This window comes from Arachis hypogaea, chromosome 16, assembly GCF_003086295.3.
Source record: "Arachis hypogaea cultivar Tifrunner chromosome 16, arahy.Tifrunner.gnm2.J5K5, whole genome shotgun sequence".
Lineage (NCBI taxonomy): Eukaryota > Viridiplantae > Streptophyta > Magnoliopsida > Fabales > Fabaceae > Arachis > Arachis hypogaea.
The window spans coordinates 104,074,875-104,093,628 of NC_092051.1; positions in this window are offsets into that span (position 1 = coordinate 104,074,875).

Consider the following 18,754-nt stretch of genomic DNA (forward strand, 5'->3'; position numbering starts at 1 on the left):
GGCTTGTGATGTTGTTGCGGGAATCGCTACAGGAAGAGGAGCAGGCTGAGTCACCGTGATTTGGGCTGCTGTGACTTTTGGGATCACCGAAGGAGCTCCGGGCTGAGTTTCTCCCACCAGAGACCCTGCTGCCGTTGCCGGAAAAGTTTGCCGGTAAGGGTTTTAATTTGTGGTTTCAGTCATTTTGGATTTTGAGAAGGTTTTGATGCTGCGCAATTTTTATAGTTGATCCATCGAAGATTCTGGCTACCGCCTGAGCTGTTGCCGGGGCCGGTTCGAAGTCGCAGCTGCTTCGTGTTGTTATTCCGGTAAGAAATTATGTTTCGAGAAGCCTCGGGTTAGTTTTCTGTTGTGTTTGGTTAATAAATGAGTTTTAGTAACGTGGGGTCGAGTCCTGATTATTATATGTTGCGATTAGTGTTGCTTTGGTTATTGCGAAAGTGGCTGGGAGCTGAGGTTTTGGTTGCCGTCAGTTCGGGTTGAGGCGGAAAGGACTCTGAGACGTTTGTATTTTGGAATTTGCGTTTTGAGGTAGGGGCGCTTTCCGAAAATTATATTTTAAATTGGAATTTTTATATATGGATACTGATGTGAGAAAATGTGTATTTGGTGATTGTATCGGCCTTATGTATTATTCGATTGTGTCGAAAGATTATGAATGTTTGTTTGGCTGAATTTGTTGTGCGGCTTTGTGAAATGGAATGTTTGAAGTTGATTCTTTAAAGAGTTGTAATTTGAGTTTAATCCGTTGGGAATTGATTTGAGTTGAGTTGACTCTCTTGATAATGTGAAAGATAGAATACTCTTTGAAATTCAGCCTGGTTTGCTTTAATTAGTTTGGTTTTGATAAATGATTGGTTGCTGAACCGTTTCTTTAAAGCTTTGGAAATGTGTTAAATCGGTTGATATTGATTCGATTTTGAATCGGGTTCCTTGAGATATGAAAATGAGATGATTGTTGGATTTAGCTTGCTTTTGAATTGATTTCTGGTTTTGAGCTGTTGAAAAGGAATGAGGAACGGTTTAGTTGGGACCCGAACCGGGTGGCAAAAATCCAAGTTTTAGGGGAGGTGCTGTCAAAATTTCTACAAAATCCTAGTCATGTTTGAAAAGTTATTTAAAAGGGGTTGGATTTGAGAAATTCTATTATTTGATTTATTAAGAGAATATTTATGTTTTCAAGCTTAACTTATTTAATGAACCTCATGCCTTGAGTTCGGCTTATTTAGAAACTGAACTATTTTTACCGTTGTAATCACTGAAGGAAAGAATGATGCTCTAATATTGATTTTAATATAAAAAGGAGCTTTTAGTGATTTTAAAGGATGCTAGACTTTTGATTGAGTAATTAAGTTTGAGGCATTTTGGAAGAGGTTAGAAAAATGGGTTCCAAAAAGAAATCTGAAAGTGGTTTGATTCAAATGAACCGGTTCCGTTTCAAATGAGTTGATTTTTGGACCGGATGGGAACTTGTGATTTTGTATGGTTCGGTTTCATAATAAATTCAGTTTTATTTACTTGAGCCGAGAATCTATGATTTTAAGAGTTTCAATGAATTTTAAGGAATTGATATAGATTAACCTTCCCTAAAGACTTGAGACTCTACCGAGAAACTTTTGTTATAAAATTCTATTGTTGGATGGATGATTTTGAATACTTTGAAATAAATCCTTAACTTGCCATGGTTATGGAAGTTTTAGAAAGAGAAAGCCGAGAGTGGCTTTGTTTTAAAAAGGAAACTTACTTTGAGTAAAAGGGGCTTATGAGCCTGAGATAATTTGAGTAATGAGATCCTTAAAGCCAAGGCTGAAAAGAGTTGAAACTTGATTTCAAGGTGAATGGATTGAGAAAAGTGATTTATGGCTTAAATGCCGATGTATGAATTTGATGATGTTAAATGGTGGAAGTGCTATTTTGTTATGAGCCGGAATGGCTGTGTATGCTATTGAACTATGGCTGATTGCCGAATGAGTTGTGGGTCGTATGGCTGATTATGAATTATGAGTTTAAGCCGAAGGGCTGTATTTATTGATAAATTGGCTGGTTCTGGATTGAACCGTGAGCCGGATAGTTGAGATGAATGTTGTATGTGAATATGCTTGTGTTTTCTCTCTGGTTGTAAGGGTGACAGGGCACCGATACCCTCTAATGGCGACAGGGCGTAGATACCCTCTAATGGCGACAGGGCGCAGATACCCTCTAATGGTGACAGGGCACATATTCCCTCTAATGATGTTAATACGTAACACAGAGACTGTGCCTGGGTTAGCTGCCGGACATGTCGGGTTGGCTTGATAACCGACAGATGATATCATAAGCCACTAGGGACAGGCTTGCATCATATGCATCTATGTGACATTGTTTGGGTGTGCATATTGTACTTGGTTTGCCTATGTGATTAACTGCTAATTGTTCTACTTGCTGTAACTGTTTGTTTGTGTTTGAACTTCCTATTTGTGTTTGCAACTAGGACTCTATTGGATTGTGGTGATTGGTTGTTGGTTGGATTTGTTTGGGCCTAGGGCCGTGGTTGAAATGAGATGGACCGATGGTTGGTTTCGGTTTTATGTGTTTCCGGTTTGGAAAGATATAAAAGGCTATTTTGGTTCAGTATAGATAAACCTTTTTGAAAGGCTTTTGATGCTTTTGAGAATTGAATGGTTCCTCTTTCAGAAAAGATTTTCGACTTCACTTTTATTGAAAACTGTTGTTTTTGAAAAGAGGTATAAGACGGTTATTAATCACTGGTACGGTTTATCTTCACGTATCCTATTACAGTAATTCCCAAAAACCCTCTACTGAGAACCCTTTCGAGGATGATGTTCTCACCCCCCTACATTTTTGCCATTTCAGGATATGGGCGCTGAAGTCTCAAAGAGTTTATTTAGTTGTTGTTGTGATGCTCTGTATTGCTTTAGATTATTTATTGTACCCTCGCCTTTATCTTGATATATTCTGTAAGAGGGTTAGGAATTGTATTGGGTAATGCTTGTAATATTATTTATATATATGTATATATATATATGGATGTACTCTTTATGAGTTTTGTAAGTTGCATGGTATCTATGAATGTATGTTATCGGATGAAAGTATTTTTTTTTGGGAGCGGTTTCGCGGTTTAAAGTTTTAAACAGGCTCATATTTTAGTACTAAATAGTATAAGTGTCGTCGTAATGTCCGAGCTATCAGAGTCGCGCAGCCGAAAGCGTGAGCTTTGGTAGTTAGGGTTTTACATACTACCATCATCTTTGGGACACGAAAAAATAGCGCCCCGGACAAGTCAAAATGCAAGCCCAACATGTTCCAACTCTTAGGATGCAACAATTAAGATCCAACCTTAATTATCCACATCATCAAAAGCCTCAATCATATTTAGAAGTGTTGAAGATCTAGAAGATTAGTTATTAATTCTTTCTAGAAGCATAAGAAATTTGGTTGTTAGGATTTGATTTGAATTATCGTTTTTAAATTTGTATTAAAGTCAAAAGCTTATCTTTCTCTCCGAAAGATAAATAGTTATTTTATCTCTCCTAAAGACAAGATTAGTTTAGTTTTGAATTTGAATTCTATAATTTAGGCTATGAATAAGTGAGCATAGTTCAAAGAGGAGATCATCAAGTCTACGAACTACTTCTCTTCTTCTTGTTTTTCTTACTTTCTCATGGGTAACTAATTCTCTGTCAAGGGATTAGGAGCTCTGTTTATGTTTTTCATGGATAATTAATCTAGGTTTATTTTATTTCGATGTCTTGCATTGATTTATTTCATGATTGAGTTATTCGTTCTTCATTCATATTAGTGAATTGGAAGGTAAGCTAATTCTTTTTAGATTCTTGTATTATAATTGAAAATTTTGATATTTGAATCAAAGCTTGAAAACTCTTTCACATGACTATTTGAATTTGGCTAGAAATAGTGGTTCAATTAGTGTGCAACATTTGCATGATTTTAATCACTCTAATTTTGAATAAGTAACATATAATTCGGAACAACTTTTAAAAATCATGTTTTCTTTTAAGATTTAATTGGACATGACTAGCTTTAATACGTGACAAAGAAGAAAAAAGACAATCAAACATGGTTGAAAAACCAGAATTATCTAGAAGGTCTAAAAAATAACTGAGACTAGCTGCTAGATTAGCAGATTATGAAGTTGGCAATGACAATGATTCGTCCCATGAAGAATCATCAATTTTGCTCTATTTTCAGATTGTGAGCCAATGAACTTTGAAGAAGTCTCTAGGTGAAAATAATTGGAAAAAAGTAATGGATGAGAAGATTCATGTCATTGAAAAGAATGACACATAGGAGCTAACAGATTTTATCGAGAAATAAGAAGCCAATTAGAGTAAAGTGGGTGCACAAAACTAAGTACAAACTCAATTACTTTGAAGTATTTTCTCTTGTTGCTAGATTAGTATGATTATTTCACTCTCGATTTAAAATAAGTGAAAGATACATCAAATGGATATTAAGTCTGCATTTCTAAATGGCCCTTTAGAAGAAGTGTATATTGAGCAACCTACAGTATATGAAAATTTTGGAGAAGAAGATAAAGGTTATAGGTTGGACAAAGCTTTGTACGGGTTAAAACAAGCACCAATAACGTGGTACAACAAGATTGATTCTTATTTCATTAAGAATGATTTTAGAAAATGTCCATTTGAGCATGCGCATTATATCAAGTTTGTTAGATCTAGAGATATTTTGATCGTGTCTCTTTATGTTGATGATTTGATCTTTACCAACAACAATTTAAAGATCATCGCATAATTCAGGGAGGTTATGATAAAACACTTTGAAATGACAGATGTGGGCTTGATGTCTTATTTTCTTGGCATTGAAGTCGTTTAAAAAGATGATGGAATTTTTATTTCTCAGAAAAAAATATGCAAACAACATTTTAAAGAAATTTCAGAAGGAGCACTCAAAACCGATTCCTAATCTAGTCGAAGAGAACTTCAAGTTGCTAAGAAAAGATAAAGGAAGATCAGTAAAACCCACTTATTACAAAAAGCTTGATTGAAAGTATGAAATACTTAACTGTAACCAAATCAGATATTGTGTTTAGAGTCGAATTGCTTAGTAAATTTATGGAGGAGTCTTGTAACAACCATTTACAAATAGCAAAAAAGATTTTTCGATATATTAAAGGTATTTTAAATTATGGTATTTATTATGAAAATACTAATGAAGTAAATCTTGTTGGCTACACTAATAGTGATGGGACTAGAGATATAAAAACAAGAAAAAGTATTTTGAAATTTGCATTTCATCTTGGTTCTAATGCAATTTTATGGTCTTCAAAAAAAAAAAAGCAACTTGGGCTACACAAGTAATATGGCTAAGAAAAATTCTGGAATGATTAAACGAGAATAAAGTATTTTAACAATGATATTTTGTGATAACAAATTAGTTATTACACTTTACAAAAATTCAGTATTTCATGAAAATCGAAGCATATTGACATTTGGTTTCATAAAATTAGAAAGTTTGTGAATGAAAAAGTGGTGATTGAATCTTGTTCTACTGAAAAAGAAATAGCAAATATATTTACAAAATCGTTAGAGGCCGAACTATTTTACAAGTTAAAGATGTTTGAAATGGTTATTCCTACAAAACTTCATTTAAAAGAGACAATGTTAAAAAATTAAAGTATTACTGCCATATATATATACTACAAAAAAAAAAGGTCTATGGCCACGCTTTTTTCTTGCCACGTTTTAAAAGCGTGACCAAAAGTGGTCAATGGCCATACTTTTATGAGGGTGGCGATAGATTAGAAATTTGGCCACTTTTTTTCTTGCTACGCTTGAAAAGCGTGGCGAAAAGGATCTACGGCCACGCTTTTATAAGGGTGAGAATTGATTCGAGATTTGGCCACGCTTTTTTTTTCACGCTTAAAAAGCGTCACCATAGAAAGAAACAGACACGCTTTAAAGCGTGGCGATAGAATTTTATTATAGTGACATTTTAAAAGCGTGGCCATTTCCTACAACTCTTTTGGCACGCTTCCAAAGCGTGGCCAAAAAGGTTAAATTTTTTTTTTTCGAAAATGTTATCTTTCTCTTTCAACCCTAAAACTCTTCCAACCCTTTGTATTCACCCTAAAAATGAAAGCCTTCCAAAGAATCCTAAACTCTTCAATAGAACTTAGTACTCCACGACCCCAGCAATCCGGAGAACATCGCCGGCACTCCCTATTCCGGCACACTAACCTTACCCCTTTTTAATTCACAAACCCTAACCTAACACCCACCCCACCGCACCCCCTTTCCCCTCACAACAGCGTCGCAGCCCCATTCCCCCTTTTTCCCTCTCCAGCGCACACAACACAATACACACATGCACCACCTCACCCACACGGAAGAGGAGGGCTCGAGAAAGGAGACGCCGCCTTGTTGCCAGCTCCGTCGAAGACCAGCCCGCCATCGCTGTCAAGTAAAACCTGAGAGAGAGAGTGTGCGACAATGAGAGAGGAGGAGCCGTCACCAAACGCGTCGTTGCCGCTGGAGGAGCTTCGCTCTTCGCTGTCGCCGAGGAGGGGAAAGAGGAGCTGCTCCCGTCGCACCAGTCACCGTCGTGCTTGCTGGTTGCCGATGAGGGAGCCGCGAGAACCGTTGCCGTCGCGGAGTTAGGGGGACGCGTGAGAGGGAGCCGTCAGTGTGGTCGCCGTCGCCGCCGTTGAGTGAATCTTCGTGCTTTTTCAGTAAATTTTCAATCATCATTTAATAATTTATTTTGAATATTACAATAAATCTGTGTTTTTAATTGTTATTACTCTTTTCCAATTAATTTTAGAAAATAGAAGTTTTACGGATTCGACAAGGAAGGGAACTGTAACACCCTAATTAGCCTAAACTTTACCTCGCGTCGTAAAGCAAAGGTTAATCAGAGATTACGACAATTCTAAAGCTCATACGTATAATATATATAGAAAGAAAATTATGACAATTCTAGAAGCCCGATGAAAGATATAGCTCAAAAACAGGATTTGAAAAGCGCAAAACGTACTAACGAAGCTACTAGCTTAAGGCATAAGAAACATATAAGATACAACAAAATATAAGTATATAATATCATAGGAAACTAGCCTCGACTCGCGGAGTTTAAGCCGGCTAGCCATATACAGTTGTACAGAACCATACAGTGAAAACAACTTATACAAGTTTGTTCTCTCAGATACAAGCCTCTAGGCTAAACAAAATACAAAAGGAGAGATGTATAAACAAGATAGACCAAAAAGACTCCAAAAGAATCCAAGATCCTCCGCTTCTGTCACCATCCAAAGTAACTCACCGAGGTGGGTTGCGACCTGCATCTGAAAAATACAACAAAGATATGGTATGAGAATTGGAGGTTCTCAGTATGGTAACAGTGCCCAGTGATGTAGGATATAAGACCCCGGGACGCCAAAGGCAAACCTAAGCTCCATATTCATCACAAGATTCAAACTTAAGCATTCTAAAATAATTAAGCATAATGTAACAACATCAACTTAAATAAACCGCGTAATCTATCTTAGGAATTTCTATTATAACCAAACACCGCTGTCCCACAGCCTTCACCAACCTATCCTCCATGCGGTCCCATCGCCACCGCCTTCTGAACTTCCTCATTCCCAGTAGAAAACACAGATAATATACAATTCTAGTAAAACACAAGTATAAGCATATAAGGCAAATAATTCAAATAGCAATTAGGCATGTTATTCAATTAGGCATACAATTACAAGTCGGCAAAGCAAACAAACAGGTAGAAAATGCATATGATGAATGTCTGCCATACTGGCTGTGATATCACATTGTCGGTTCAACTGCCAACCGACACATCTCCATGGAGACATCGCCCATCGGATTTCTCATATGGGAACCCCCGAGATATAGTGCCCAGATCACTGTCCAGGTACCGGCGCCTGCACACCCTATAGATCCGAAGGGATGCGAGCGAGATACTCTTGCCTCAGACCTCACATCTCAACGTAAGTGGGATTAACCACCGTCCTTAGGTCGCCGCCGCTACCTCGACAGGCCACCGTCCCTGCCGGGCGCGTAGCGTCTCACAATCTCAGTAAAAATATTATTTCAGTGGTTTTCAGAAAACATTTTCAGTATACATGGGTGTGTGCGTGCGCATGCCCAGGAAATTTTAAAATGTGTGCGTACGCACAGGTGGAAAAACTTACAGAGTCTGTTCACTCGCACAACCCGTGCCAGCGCCCCAAACAGACTGGCCTTCCCAACGTATGCGTCCGCATAGACCTGTGCGTCCGCACAGGTTGAAATTCTTCCCTAGATATGCGCGCGCACAAGCTGTGCTAGCGCTGCAAACAGAACGCACTTCCCTGCCTGTGCGTGCGCACAGGTGTGTGCGTCCGCACAGATCAAAATTTTACAGGGTGTGCGTCCGCACGAGGGTGTGCGCTCGCACATATCAGAAATCCTGAAATTCTGCAACTTTGCAGAATTTTAGATTTTTAACACCAATTTTGAATGATCATAACTTTCTCTACAAAATTCCAAATTTCACAAACTTTATATCGATTGAAAGGGTTTTCAAAGATCTTTAATTCTAAATAATTTTCAATCAATTTCGAAAACCGACGCAAAAGTTATGATCGAACAAAGTTCACCAAAATCTAATTTTTACCCAAATTCACAATTTCCTCAATTCCTTTATAAAACACAAACAAACCGACTCAAACAATTCCAAACCATTAAAAACTCTATTTTTCATCAAAATTGACCTCTTGTGTCATAGTAATCAATCATACCACATTGTTTCCTCACATTTCATTATCCATACCTCAAATATCACATATACAACATATTCACCAATCTTCATTATATTACCATCAATTCTCATCATCAATATCATCCACAATTCAAATTAATATTCAATAATGCTCATTTATCCACATCCATCATATCTCACCTCATCATTTAACCATAATAACAACACCAATTTGTTATACTTCATCAACACAAACAATCATCATCAACATAAAATTTCCAAACCTATCCTACGGGTCACTAGCCTAAGTGTCCATGAATATTATATACTATATAGAGGAAACCGAAACCATACCTTGGCCGATTCTCTTTATGCACCAAAACCCAAAATTGATCACCAAAGAGCTTTCAACCAAAATCAAAGCTTTCACTTCCACTCCAATAAGCACAAATAAGTTCCAAAAGCTCCCAAAGCCACAATAATCAAACTATATACTTATAAATCACCTCAAATCAACCCAGGGTTCCAATTAAATATAAATTCATAAGGATTTAGTGGCTCTTACCTCTTCCAACAGATTTGGATGTCAAAACCCAAGGCTAAGCAAGGCTTAGAGCAAACCTAAACATCCAAAATCACAAAATCTCACTTAATCCCAAACCCTATGAACCGAAATTCTGGAGAGAAGAATAGAAAGAATTTCGTGGTTACCTCTCCAGTTTCTTGTATGGGTTTTGTAGAGCTCTTCACGAGGAACGCGTAGCCGCAAACAGTGCAGCGATCGGAGCTCTCTAGCTCAAGATATGAGCTTTGGAAGATTGAGATGAATAGTGTTATGAGTGTGTTGTGGCTGAAGTGAGTCATTAATGGCTCTATTTATATGTTGGGCTTGGGCCCAACTTGGGTCCGGTCCAACCCGTTAGCGTTTTTAGCCCGTTTGGCCCAACTTCAGGCCAAAACTTTAAAATTAATGTCCGGTTTTCCATTTCTAATATTTTTCTAAGGTTTTTTATGGTTTTCACTTTTTCTCGGGCGGTACCGGGCAGACATGAACCGGTTCAACTGCCAGTTCGCGATTTTTTACGGTTTTTTGCAGAAAGTACATTTTCTTACTCAAAAATACCTACTGAGTCCAAAAATCACCTTTAAATCTCCAATTTCTCTCTCTAACTTTTCAGAATCTAATTTGGGCAATATTAATTACTTGATTAACCGGTTGATTAATTGCGATTTTTACAGGAACCGGTGGAAGGAGAGAACCGCATGTACCGTCAAGTTCCCGAAGAACAAGATTACTAGCAAGGTTTGGCTTCTCACCTAAACAAAATTCATTTGTGCTTCTTTGTTTATGTTGCTTATTCTCTGATTCATTTGTGCTTCCCTAGTTCTCTAATTCTTCTGTCGTAAGTAGTTAGAGAAGTTTAAATGATAATTGTTTGAGCCTCATATAATAATGTCGAACATGGTTCTTTTGCTGTCATTATAGTAGTTAAATCTAAGAAGGTTAATTGGTTCATTTGTGCAGCTAACTTTTGTTCTTTTTTTTTTTGTGTTTATGCAGAACAAAATCATTGCTGAGGCCTGAGTGTGGTTCTTTAGCTGTAAGCACTCCAAATCATTGAAAAAGGTAATTCATGAATTCCATATTTTTTCATTTGAAAATCATACTAGAACAGTATAATCTGATATGAGAAGTTGTTAATGCTCTAGCTTGATTTATATTTATAAGAAATTATGAACTGATTGATTGAATAGCTTATCTGCTTTTGCTTTGCTGCTGCTACCTGACTCTGTGTTCCAATCTTAGCCTCAGGTGCCTTCTTCCCGTATTTGCAGAACTTCTCTCAAGAGCTTCAAAAGCTTGAGGAGTATCACATGAACCAGAAATCCATTGATTCAATGGTACCTATATATATAACTCTCTTATTAATGCTTTTACTTTGTTTAATTTTCTTCAGCTTGTAATCTTTCTTGGCCTGCTGACCGTCTCGTGATCCAAGTCCTAGATGATTCTACGGATCCCATGGTTAAGGTGCATATATTTTAATTATGCAGTGAGGGATTAATAAGTGAAATTAATTAATTTGTTTTGTTTGTGTTGATTTGTAGCAAATGGTGGAAATGGAATGTCAGAGATGGGCGAGCAAAGGGATAAACATAATGTACCTAATATGAGAGAACAGAACGGGGTACAAAGTGGGTGCACTCAAAGAAGGTCTAAAACGTAGCTACGTGAAGCACTGTGAGTACGTGTTATTTATTTATTTATTTTAGTTAAATAAGAGCAACTCACTTGTCAATTGTTTCAAAAAAAATTATTGTTCTTCTGGAATTTTTTTTATTATAGTTATTAGTTTTTTTAGTTAGAAGATATCACTTGTTAATCAACTTAGTCTTAGAAAAATGCATCCTTAATCTCTTGGACTGCTTTTCTGGACAATTGTTGGAAGCTTTTCTCGAGCTATTTTGCAGTATTATTAAATAATTATCATTTTATACTTCCACAATGGGTTGGTCTTGCTGGTAAATAACCTTCATTCAAAATACAAAGTTAAATCCAAGAGAAACATCTTTTGTTGCAAGATTACATGAGGCTCATGTTCTTCTTGCTGAAAGAACATTAGTCCTATAGACAATTTTAAATAAGCTGACCTTATGAATATATCACTTAGTCAAAAAAGTAATGCCATATAAATTACTCGCCTGTCTTGTATAGTTTCAGGGTTAATTCTTTTTTTTTCTCAACATTACAATGTGTGTAATTTGCGCAGGTTTGATTAATGCAAACTTAAACAGTTTCATAAACTTTGTTGTTTATGGATCTACTTCAAATGATGAGTTGTTGTCATGTGCTTTGAATATTCTCTTGCAGGATGGTGAGGTATGGACTTTCAGTGTAAGAGCCTTTAATTCAACTCTTCCGGAACACACCATCAATATGAACTACGATGGTTTTGCTGAAGGTTAATATTTCTGAATAAACTCTATATATTTACTTTCTTTTGAGGAATTGTGTTTCTGGTTTTATTTGTCAACTGCTGTTGAAGTTGTTAGTTTATTCCTTCTAAAAATATAATCTACCAGATGTTAGAGTGGGTGATGAACTTGTAGTTGATGGAGAAATGGTTAGGTTTGAGGTGATTGAAAAGATAGGCCCAGATGTCAAGTGCCTTTGTACAAATCCTGGGCTGTTGCTGCCAAGAGCCAATTTGACATTCTCGAGGAATGGCAGTCTAGTACGTGAAAGGAATGCCATGCTACCGACAATTTGGGTTTCTTTTTTTACCTTTGGTCTTTGGGTGACAAAATGATTTTATTGTTGATTGTGCTTTACTTCTCTTTGTCTTAGGAATAGCTGAAGAACTTGCAGGAGATCATTCAAGCAACATCTCGTCTTAATGCAAACTATGAAAAAGAGTCGTACAAAAGGTGTAATGTACTTCATAATAACTTGAGCCCGTGATCTTGAGGTCACACCTAAAGGGTTAATTATTTATTTTAGTTAAATAATTAAATAAATTTACAGTGGCATTGGAGTATTAGATAGCATTGTGTTTTGGAAATGCAATATTTGTAGAGTTGTTTCACTGTTTTTAAAGTACAACACATTTTTTCCTGGGATGGGAGAATTACATTTCAAAATTAATGAGAAATATATGCATGATTTTTTTAGTGATTTATTTATGAGTTGAATAATTATGTGCTTGATTTATGCTTGCTGATTTTAGATTATGTTTGTTGTCTTAATCCTTATAATCTGCCGCATTAATTTCTGGCTGCCACATGTGATAATGGTGTTTTAGATTGAAGTATTACTTGGGAGTTGGGAAGACTGCAAACTTTGATGAGCTGATGGCTGCTGCGCGAAGGTGGCGAAAATGGAGACGTCGAAGAAAACAATGTATGAGGGTTATGGAAATTACTCGTGAATTGGGTGACGACATTTTGTACTATTTAAAGAGTTTCATTTTTGTTGTTAGTTGGTAGAGGACAAGCATAGAATTCATTATATATAATGTGACTTACAATTTTAATCTCTTAAATTCCTTCTGTTCTTTCATCCATATAAAGAGTGCCTTAGTGTTTTCTTTTTCGATGGGACTAATATATGGAGATGATGCATTGATCATTTGATTATTTATATGCTTTTATGCTCAGGTTGAGAAATCAAAGTTTTGAACTCGAAATTTATTTTGTATTTGAGGATTAATGTATGAAACAATTAGGGCAAAAATTATGTCACTAATTACTGTTTAATTTGTCTTGTAATAAAAATTGCATATTATATTTATAGGTTTGGTAATAAAAAAGGACTGAAAATTTATATTGTGCAGCGATGAAGGTAAAATCAGAAAATGGGAATTTTTTTTTAATTCGATAAGGCTATTGCTACGCTTTTAAAGCGTGGCCGTATCTCTTGCTATTGCCACGCTTTTAAAGCGTGGCCATATCATGCTATCGCCATGCTTTTAAAGCGTGGCCATATCTCTCTATCGTCACGCTTTAAAAGCGTGGCTATATCTTTCACATATGGCCACGCTTTTAAGCGTGGCAATATATAAAAAGCGTGGTAAAAAAACGTGGCGATATGTAACCAAAAGCGTGGCGATAGAACAACTGCCATACTAACAGTTGTGACCCTTTTAAAAGCGTGGCGGTAGTTCAAAAAACGTGGCAAAAAATTATCGCCACGCTTTTTTCAGTTTTTCGCCAAACATGACAATAGAGATATTTTCTGGTTGTGATATATATATATATATATATACCAGAAACATCAAAAGATCACGCAAATCAATTGCTTATTCAAAAATTACTGCAACACAATAAGTAATTTGAAGCAAAATTTATCAAGTAACCACATTAGTTATTATTAAACCAAGTTGAAAAGTCAAAGAATGAAAGGAAAGAAAAATTCAAGTTTCCATCAGAGATAATTTTCTTATCAAATATTAATTGTACAAGCAAAAGAAAGTTCTACATACTTCACTACTTTATCGTCAAATACAACTAAGTTTGAGCGGTTAAAAATATTATTTTGTTTATAAACTTTGCCTATATAAAAGCATGTTATGTAATTTTAATGTGTTCTATAAAAGTTAAATGAACATGGTTTTAAGATTTGAGTGATACTCCTCTGATTTTGTTACGAGTGTTAGTAAATTTGAAAGATGATAAATATAATAAAATTATTTATATGAGTGATTAATTCTAAAATTAATTAATTGTAAATATAACATTGAAAATAGTAGTCAGTAAACTCATCATTTATAAATTCACAGTTAATGATGATATTAAGACAAATAATTTGAACTATATGATTCAAATGTCATAACGATGATATTACTCATCTCATTTTTAGAGTAATATTAGATAATTAATTTTTGGGTTAAATACGATTTTGGTCTCTATAATTTAAGTCATAATTATACCTTCAATATCAACATCTCCATTATACATTCACACACACAGAGAGAGAGAGAGAAGAGAGAGAGAGAGAGAGAGAGAGAGACTATCACCTCGCCGCACCTTGCCCTCACCGCGACACACCTGGCCCTCGCCTTCATGTGGAGGCGGTGGTGGTGGTTGAATGAAATAACCATTGAAGGAAACTACCAATCCCTTTCCCTTCTGCTAGTGCAACAACAATTGAAGCACCTCCATGTCCGATGCCTCCAGCTCAGTGCCAATCTCCCAATCCCAGTGACGGTAATTAACAGAGTGAACCGCTTTTTGTTTGCCGTGAGACACGAAGAGGGCGTCTTTACCTCCACCACTTTCAGGTGCTCATCATTCCGATCGGGATCCCTGCTGCTGCCCGCCTCCGCCATTCGCCAGTTGGGTTTAGGGCTGTTTCCTGCATGGCGTTGAGTCCCTGTCATGTCATCTGATGCTTGTCTCCCAACACTGCTCAAAGGTAGTTTTGATTGGTCCTCGATGAACATCCGCCGCCATGCTGTTGCCTCCTAGATTCTGCGACTAATACTGGGATTGTTTTAATCTTCTGGAAATAAAAAAGAGTAGTAGTTGTGGGTGGGGTGCCGATGGTGATGGAGTGGTAGCTAGTGGGCGGGGTGCTAGTAGTGGTGAGAAGAGAAAAAAAAAAAAAGTATTTTTGTCATTTAAAAAATTAGTCTGTCCAAAAAGATAATTTTAAAATTATTTTATCTAGAGATGATTTTGTATAAAAAAAATAAAAATAAAAAAATTTTTAACCTAAATTATAAGATCTAAAATCATATTTAATTTTTAATTTTTTTATTTAATATTAAATAATATTTTAAAATTTATTTAATTATTTTAAATTCTAAATTCTAAAACATAAACTCTTAATTTTATATTCTAAATATTATCAACTAATTAAAAGTTAATTGTCGGTAATTTTTTCAATTTTTATATTAGATGAAGCTAGTACCACATTAATTTAAGTGGCGCAAATACAATCTTGTTTCATATATTTCAGTGTCCGAGATGGCATCGAACAGAACCAAATCACGTACCCAACTTGCTACCTGAGGAACGAAGCCACGAAAGGGTAGTAATCGTTTGGAGTTTTGTTAATCAATTAACAAAGCAACATGAAATCCACATTGTGCACAAATGCTTTACGTACATCAGAGAGTTGAAAAGAATAAAGTACTTATCAGTGGTGGTGGTAATCTCTCTGAATCCAAGATCTTAACTCTAAAGAGCAGTGAAATGAGTTTGTAGTAATTGAAGATATTAGGATGTCGTTTAATTTACGTTTTTATTTTTTTTCCACTTTTATTGTTTTTTATTTTCTATATTTTGTGAAAAAAAATAAAAATAGAAAGTAAAAACAAAAAATAAAATTTTATTGTTTTCACTCTTTATAAAATCTAAAAATTAAAAAACACTAAAAATAAAAATACAAAACAAACACCCCCTAAAGTTTTTGGGACTTTTAGACAACCACATTATACATTAGTCACAGAGGATAATTACGGTCCAGTTTGTGTAAACAGTTTAATTAAGTTCTTTTTAAAAAAATAACTTAAACAATAAATAGCTATATTAAAAGTAGCTTATAAATAAGTTATTTTGTGTTTGATTTTTTAGTTCTAAAAGTATTTATTTTATAAAAATATGATAAAAAATAATAGTATTATAAAAGAAATCATTTTTTTTAACTTCTCTATAAGTTCCTAAATAGTTTCTTAAAAAACTGTAATTTGGTTTTGAAAATTATACCAATCATTAATACTACTACTTTTCATAAATTAAAAGCTAAAAAAAGTTACTTTTCAAACTCCCCAAATGGCCCTACATACAATTTTATTCAGATTTAGATTAAGCTTTCTCAATCACACTCGTGATTTTTCTGATCCTTGTCCTCACGGATCTTACATATGTCAGTCATGAAATTGTCTTCTTCATTATTATTAATTATTATATTATATAATTAATATCTTCTACCAAATAAGCCAGTTTTTCTTTTCTTTTTCTTATTGTCACACTTGATAATAAGAATTTCAATCGAATTAGACAACTTCCTACACAAAAACAGCAGCAATAGTAATTTATTTTTCAGTTTTTCTTTCTACAGAGTTTTGAGCATTTTTATTTTTAATTTTAGTTAATTGATAAGGTTCAAGGTGTTACAATAATTTTTCAAAAGAAAATAATTCTATAAATACAAGATTTAAGACAAAAGGAAACAAAAATTCACCAAGACTTTAAACAATGTTTGACAGATTCATACATGTCTTGCCTCCTTAAAAAATCTTTTACCTTGTAAAGAAAAATGAGTAAATGGTTAAATTAATTTTTAAAAGATTACTCATTTTTAAATTAATTTTTGAAAATTTTTTTTAATTAAATTTGTCCTTCAAAAATTTGAAATTAGTCATTTTAGTTCTTCCGTCACTTTCATTGCTAACGACGTTAAAATTTATTGATGTGACACGTTAAGTGACACCACAATACACACTTAGTAGTCCTAATTGGCGGCTAACATGATAAGTTTATGAAATTAGATCAAATTCGTTACTTCCATTGCTAACGACGTCAAAATTTGTTGATGTGACATGTTAAGTGACAGCACAACACACACCTAGTAATCCTAATTGGTGACTAACATGATAAATTTATAAAATTAGATCAAATCAACCCTAAATTGTAGGATTCCAATGTCTCAAGTTCTTCCCTCAATTAGGTTTTGATTTGATCTAATTTTATAAACTTATGCTAATAGTCAATTAAGACTCTTGTGTGTTATAGTATCACTTAACATGTAACATTAACAAATTTTGATATCATCAACAAAGAAAATGGCAGAATGACTAATGCGATTAATTTAAAATCTTTGAAGAACGAATTTGATTAAAAAAAATTTGGGAAATTAATTTGAAGAACGAGTGATCTTTCAAGAACAAATTTGACAATTTACTCAAAAAAATTCATTGGAAAAAACTGAAGAACAAAGATAAATAAATAAATAAAGATTACTCCTTATACACTTTAAGGACAGAGAAATTTAAAACCCACATTAAGTAAATCTTGTTATTCCTTTTGCCTTAAGTCTTCTGTTGCTCGGAATCTTTATCTCTAAACTCATGATAAACGTTAGGTGAATACTATGGTGTTTAAAAAGTAGTGCTTATTTATTAAAAAGAGTTAAAAAATAATATTTAATTTAAAAGATATAATAATAAATAATTTTTAAAAAATCAAAACTTACTACAAAAAGTAAGTTAGGCAAAATTTAGGCAAAATTTAGACACCAACTTATAGACACCATAGAATTGGCCTAAACGTTAATATCAAACTCTATTGATTTGTCAGTTACTCACAAAGTTAACTAGTATGGAGTGGAACCATCCAGTCATCCACCAAACTTACTGTATTCTCACTCTGATCTTAATAACATCCACATCATGATAGTAATGTGCTAAAAAGTAGTGGTTAGATAACATTGGCTGGAAAGTGGAAATCACGTAGTATTAGTTCCATGCCATTACTACCGATCAAAATTCAAATCAATGTGTTTAACAGGCTGTGCTACCCTAGAACCCTAGAACCTACCTAAGTTATGGAATCATGCAAGTTAGTTACATAAAGCTAATGGAATACAGAAATAAAGGAAGCTCTTTCAATTCGTTAACATAATGACAGGGTTGTTATTTAGTCATGGACGATCATATAACACTAACAGGAATATGATGGGTTTTTGCAACATGCAAAATTACAATATGACATGTGATATTGTTAAGGCAAATTCTATGGTGCCTATAACTTTGGTACTGAAATTGTCGAACTTATCATGTATGGTAAGTTTTAAATATTAAAAAATTATTTATTTTTATATTTTTTAATTTAAATATTAATTTTTATCTTCTTTTAGTAAGTTAGGCAAATATAGATATACACCATAGAATGTACCTATTGTTAAAACTACTCTATTGATTCTGTCATTACTCATTATATATAGTCTCACATTTCTGCCTTCTTCGTTGTAGCAGTAATTTTCATAAATAAATGTTTAAGGGCTGGTAATGGATAGAATAGGATGGGGTTTGGACTCTACCCTAACTCTACTCGCGGGTTGAGAATTTTTTAACCCTAACCCTACTCGCACCCTAAAGTTCTAAACCCTATCTTACCCATAGAAAAATAAAAAAATTTCAAGCAAATATAAAATTCAACCATTTCAAATTTTATACGTATTAATAAAATAAAAAATAAAAAATTAAATTCAAATTAAAATTAAAAATAATAAAATTTTTAAAAAATCTAACATAAAATTACAAATAATATGATTATCAACTAATTTAATGGTTATTTCAAGTTTTTATAAGAGAAAGATTGTATGTTCAACACTCACTTTTTTTTACTACATACATAACTTTTACATATATATTATATAATATATTAGGAATATACGAGTAAGGTAAGATAAGGTATACCCTAAACTCGTACCGTACCCTACCTACAAGTAAACCCGCACCGCACCGTACCCTACCTGAACGAGTTAGTCCGAATTGGGTACCTCGGATAGGGTATA